Consider the following 6,834-nt stretch of genomic DNA (forward strand, 5'->3'; position numbering starts at 1 on the left):
GATACTACATCACCAAAAAATCTACAGGGAGAGCTATTGATTTACATTAGAAGTGCCATCCAAGAAGGCTCAAGGTTATTGGCCACACAAAATTACGTCAAATCACGTTATATCTACCGTAGCTTTGATTGGACTGATCATGTCAACATCATACTTTCAAAATCTTAACTAGCTAGGTAAACAAGCAGTCATCATCATGAATCAAGTCGACAATCTACTGGCAAATCCTTATGTAGCCAAATCCACATGTAGCCTATAGCCTGTTTTAGAGAAATGTCATCATCAAATATTGTAAGAGCTTTCATTGTCTGCTTATATGCCCCCTTTATTTATCTGACGGTTCTGACTTGGTGTATAGGAAGAATACTGTAAGAACGGCCCAAGTTCTGCATTCTGTCAATGTACATTTCAAAAGTGCTGAACAAATAGTTATATTGAATACATCCGTCTTAGCTCGCTCATTGTTTTAATCGAAATTACGGATTGCCTCTTATCCGCTCATAGTTTGTAGATCTCAATTGTCAGTAGAAACCACATTTGTTTAAGCAAGTCAGCCATATCAGCTATGTTTTTTAAAAAGGCAGTAAATGAGGCTGAATGAACTGTTTCGCTGCCAGACAAGGCCAGGTGTAGTGTTATGTTGTGTTGTGTAGTGACTTTGCTGGCATGCATCTAACACATTTTGGGGGAGTTTGCTCCACCAAGATTTACATGCTAAAATCGCCACTGTCTGAAATATCAATAGAGATATAATTAAATTGTGTTTTTGAAAAGATGGTCCTGGCTGAGAATAGAACATGTTTTTTTTCCACTTTGGTTTGGCACTGTTTACCACAATTTCCTGGAAAAGTCCATAGTTAACCTATACATCTCTGGATCCAATGTCATACCACTGTAACAACTTGTGAATTATTTACCCCTTTATAGAATACACTTTTTTACTCATGACTCAACGGTGTGTTACCATTAACATTGGCTGCATATCCATTGTCCTTCTCCCAAAGTGTGGACTTGCAACTTTATTCTCATCTCAGGGATTTCATAATGGTGTAAAGTAGCTCAAGCCAATGCGTACACCTATCCAATGCTTGGGCGAGGAGAGTGATGAACAATTGGTATGCAGACATTGATTTCAGCTGGCTTCATCAACAGAGGGTCTGTGTTCCAAATGGCACCCTGTTCCCTTTACATAGTGCAGTAATTTTGACCAGGGCCCATAGGTGGTGAAAAGTAGTGCATTATACAGGGAAATGTTATAGGGAATAGGGTCCCCTTTTGGATGCATTCAGCCTGATGAGCCCCACACTTCTTATTGTAAACCATTTATCCATCCCATTCGCCCAGTTAAGCAAATGAAGGAGCGAGACTGACTTTTTTTTCACCTTTATTTAACCAGGTTGGCCAGATGAGAACAAGTTCTCATTTACAACTGCGACCTAGCCAAGATAAAGCAAAGCAGTGCGACAAAGACAACAACACAGAGTTACACATGGGATAAACAAACGTACAGTCAATAACACAATAGAAAAGAAACACAATAGAAAAATCTATATACACTGTGTGCAAATGTAGTAAGGTTAGGGAGGTAAGGCAATAAATAGGCCATAGTGGCGAAGTAATTACAATTTAGCATTAACACTGGAGTGATAGATGTGCAGATGATGATGTGCAAGTAGAGATACAAGGGTGCAAAAAGAGAACAAATAAATAACAATTTGGGGAATGAGGTATTTGGGTGGGCTATTTACAGATGGGCTGTGTACAGGTGCAGTGATCGGTAAGCTTAAAGTTAATGAGGGAGATACAGTTGAAGTTGGAAGTTTACATACACCTTAGCCAAATACATTAAACTCAGTTTTTCACAATTCCTGACATTTAATCCTAGAAAACATTCCCTGTCTTAGGTCAGTTAGGATCACCACTTTATTTTAAGAATGTGAAATGTCAGAATAATAGTAGAGAGAATGATTTATTTCAGCTTTTATTTCTTTCATCACATTCCCAGTGTGTCAGAAGTTTACATACACTCAATTAGTATTTGGCAGCATTGCCTTTAAATTGTTTAACTTGGGTCAAACATTTTGGGTAGCCTTCCACAAGCTTCCCACAATATGTTGGGTGAATTTTGGCTCATTCCTCCGGACAGAGCTGGTGTAACTGAGTCAGGTTTGTAGGCCTCCTTGCTCGCACACGCTTTTTCAATTCTGCCCACAAATTTTCTATAGGATTGAGGTCAGGGCTTTGTGATGGCCACTACAATACCTTGACTTTTTTTGTCCTTAAGCCTTTTTGCCAAAAACTTTGGAAGTATGCTTGTGGTCATTGTCCAGTTGGAAGATCCATTTGCAAGCTTTAACTTCCTGACTGATGTCTTGAGATGTTGCTTCAATATATCCACATAATTTTCATGATGCCATATATTTTGCTTTAACTTCCTGATGTCTTGAGATGTTTCTTAAATATATCCACAGAATTTTCCATCCTCATGATGCCATCTATTTTGTGAAGTGCACCAGTCCCTCCTGCAACAAAGCACCCCCCCAACATGATGCTGCCACCCCCTGGAAAAAGTAAAGGGGTCTGAATACTTTCCGACTGCACTGTATACTATTCTGTCCTACGTATTCTACATATGTACTAAATATTCTATCGACATACTAATGTCTATACATCCCATCATACATTGAAAAAAAACAATGCTTTCTGTAGGATACAATACATATTGTGTCTACAACGAGCTGGGGGTCCCATTCCAATGGAAAACTAGAATATAAAACAGATGACATGACAATAAACACATATATATTTATACTCTAGACTGACATTGCTCATCCTAATATTTCTTAATTCCATTATTTTACTTTTAGATCTGTGTGTATTGTTGGGAATCGTTAGATATTACTACACTGCTGGAGCTAGGAGCTAGGAACACAAGCATTTCGCTACAGCCGTAATAACATCTGCTAAATATGTGTATGGACCAATACAATTAGATTTTTTTTTTTAAAGTAATTTGATTTGATTACTTTTCGTATGGTTCCAGCTAGGGGGCAGCGTCATTTAGTTACTTATGGTTCGTGCAAGACAACTGGGAACTCGGAAAAAAACGAGATCAAATCGTCCGTGATCATAAGGTCGGAAATTCGGAGCTTTAAAAAGAGGCACGAATTCCTGACTTGGAATTCGGATTTGGATGACCGTTCAAACTAACTTTCCCAGTCGGAGCTCGTTTTTTACGAGTTCCCTGTTATCGTGAACGCATTGAAGTCGGCGATTTCCGAGCTCCAGTTGGAGCGCTTCTGTTGGGATGACGTTCGTTGACTCTGTAATATTCATATGGAAAATTGGATGCATTTTACCGCCGTATCATGATTGGTTAAGACCACCCAGACGGTTAGGTCAGAGCAGTTGATCGTGGTTGGAGATAGGCTAATAGGTAGTTGTAACTAGTTAATGAAGAGTTATGTTAAGAAACATCCTGTAGTTCTGAGTTTTATTATTTTGTACAAAGCGTACAAAACAAGACATGGTGTCAGAGTAAATGGTCTTAAAAGATGGATTTTTCTGGAGTTCCTTCACCTCGAATGGACTGGGAGTCTACAAACTTACCCAATGCATGGCGTAAGTACAAACAGCATGTGGAGCTAATGTTCACGGGTCCTCTGAAGGAAAGAGAAGAGGAAAAATGTAGCTACCTGCTCCTCTGGATCGGTGAAAAAGGGAGAGATATTTACAACACATGGACACTTACCGAGGCTGAATCAAAGGTACTGAAAACACACTACGATCGTTTTGAAGCATATGTTGTGCCGAAGACTAATACAATTTTCGCTAGGTACAAATTCCATGAGAAAGTACAGGGAGCTAGCGAGTCTTTTGAACAGTTTGTGACTGAGCTGCGTCTGCTTGTGAAAGACTGTGATTATGCAAACAAGGATGAGATGGTCAGGGACCGTATTGTATTTGGAATACACTCACCGCGAGTGAGAGAGAAACTTTTGAACGTTGGGTCTGAGCTAACGCTGGACAAAGCTATCGACATAGCCAGATCTCACGAGCTAGCACAGGCTCAGATTGAAAACCATTTCGCGCGGAAGCACGAGCGCATCACGTGAACAAGCAGTGCACGCAGTCAGGCAGACATCAAAGCACACCTCCGGTGCCCAGAGAGAGCGTTTCAGAACGGAGAGAGACATAACTCCAAAACAGAGCGACACAGACTCAAAACGCCCCAAAACATGTGGATATTGTGGATACAAAGTGCATGGCGAACAAGGATATTGCCCAGCTAAAGGCAAACAGTGTACTAAATGTGGTAAATGGAATCACTTTGCAAAAGTGTGCAGAGCTTACCATGGAAAAACAGTACACACAGTGAGTGAAGATGAAATGTCAATCAAAGAGTCAAATGATGATGAACTGTTTATTGATTCAGTGACACAGAAAAGTCACATATCAGAGACAGAGCAAGCCTTTGCTGACATTGAGATAGGAACACAAGGCACTAAGCTAAAGTTCAAACTAGACACTGGTGCACAAGTAAACATTATTCCTCTGAATAAGTACCGCAGCTTGACATCTGAGTGCGAGCTACAGCCCACCATGCGCAGACTGACTGGTTATGGTGGTGAACAGCTCCCAGTAAAAGGCACATGCACTTTCAAATGCAAATACAAAGAAAGTGACATGATGTTGGACTTTTACGTTGTTGACACTAGAGCACCTGCAGTGCTAGGTCTTAAAGCATGTTTAGACATGGACCTCATCAAGCTAGTTTTATCAGTAACAGCACCAGTAGACAGAAAATGTACTGGAGGAGTTTGCTGATGTCTTTACAGGAATAGGATTATTCCCAGGAGAATGTACCATTCACCTTGACCCAGACGCAACCCCTGTGGTCTACCCACCGAGAAAGATTCCCCTTGCTCTCCGTGCCCGTCTGAAGAAAGAGTTGGAGAGCATGGAGCAATCTGACATAGTCACCAAGGTTACAGAACCGACTGACTGGGTAAACGCGTTAGTGGTGGTGGAGAAACCACGCACAGGCAAGCTCCGAGTATGCCTCGACCCAAGAGACTTGAACAAGGCTATCAAACGGCCCCATTACCCTTTACCGACGCTAGATGGTATCACGCACAAGCTAGCGGGAGCACACTACTTCAGTGTCATGGACGCTAGATCAGGCTACTGGGCTATCAAGCTCACAGAAGAGTCATCTAAGCTCACAACATTCAACACACCGTTTGGACGCTACAGGTTCTGTCGCCTGCCTTTTGGGATTATCTCAGCCCAAGACGAGTTTCAGCGAAAGATTGACGAAGTATATGAAGGCCTCGACGGAGTTGTGGCAATTGTGGACGACATCCTTGTTTATGGTCGAACCAAAGAGGAGCACGACCGAAACCTCCGCGCGATGCTGCAAAGGTCCCGCGAGAGAGGAGTCCGGCTCAACCCCGAGAAGAGCACAGTCAGCGCTACAGAGGTCAGCTACTTCGGACATCTTCTCACAGCGAATGGAATCAAGCCAGATCCACAGAAGATCTCAGCCATAAAAGAAATGGAGCCACCAAAGAACCGTGCAGAGCTGGAAACAGTGCTTGGCATGGTCAACTACTTAGCCAAGTTCGCACCCAGCCTCTCCAATGCTAATGCACCCCTGCGTCACCTGCTAAAGCAGTCCAGTGAGTTTCTTTGGGACAAGCAACACGACATTGCTTTCCATGTGAAATGTGAAAGACTTGATCACGAGAGAACCAGGACCAATCCTTGCCTACTACGACCCCAACAAAGAGCTCAGACTCCAAGTGGACGCGTCGAAGTATGGACTAGGTGCAGTGCTACTGCAAGAAGGAAAGCCCATCGGCTACGCTTCCAAATCTCTCACAGACTGTGAAATCAACTACACTCAAATCGAAAAGGAGCTCTATGCCATTCTGTTCGGATGTAAACGTTTCCATCAGTACGTATATGGACGACAAGTCATTGTGGAATCCGACCACAAGCCCCTTGAGTCAATCATGAGGAAACCACTAGCTGCAGCCCCGCCAAGGCTACAGAGAATGATCCTTCAACTACAAAAATACGACTTCACAATCACTCACCGTCCAGGCAAAGACATCCCTGTCGCAGACACACTCTCCAGGAAGTTTCTTACCTACAAGGACAGCAGCCTCAGTGAGGGCATGGACATGCGGTTTGCTGATGTCAACGTTGTGAACAGTGCCCAATGGTGGCTTTGGTAAGGGCAGGCATAAACTACGGACAACAAACATAATTGCATTTTATTGATCGCAATTTGAATGCACAAAAATACTGTGACGAGATCCTGAGGCTCTTTAAGGTATCTGTGACCAAGACAGGCATATCTGTATTTGCAGTCATGTGAAATCCATAGATTAGGGCCTAATGAATTTATTTCAATTGACTGCTTTTTCTCATATGAACTCTAACTCAGTAAAATGTTAAATTCTTGCATGTTGCATTCATATTTCTGTTCAGTATACTATATAAATTGTACTATATTTACAAATTGTTTTGACCAACTTAAATTATAATAGTTGGTTAGGGTGTGCATACACACTGATTTGTGAGATCATCAGCAGTGTGGAACAACTCATGGCCATACAGTATATGTAATAAACATGGAATTGTTTGAGTGCTTTACAATCACCAGTCACTTTTCTCCCAGTACTGTCCATAGCCTATACTGTATAGTATGCATATGGGCCTACTTTCTTTTTGACTGAGGATGTAATAATGCTACCGTGCACTTTCATGTTTTTTGTAGTGTTTCTCCAATATCAACAGTTGTCTGATGCCGCTTTTTGAAAAAGC

This window comes from Salmo salar, chromosome 15 (assembly GCF_965601325.2).
Source record: "Salmo salar chromosome 15, fSalSal1, whole genome shotgun sequence".
In the NCBI taxonomy this organism is placed as follows: domain Eukaryota; kingdom Metazoa; phylum Chordata; class Actinopteri; order Salmoniformes; family Salmonidae; genus Salmo; species Salmo salar.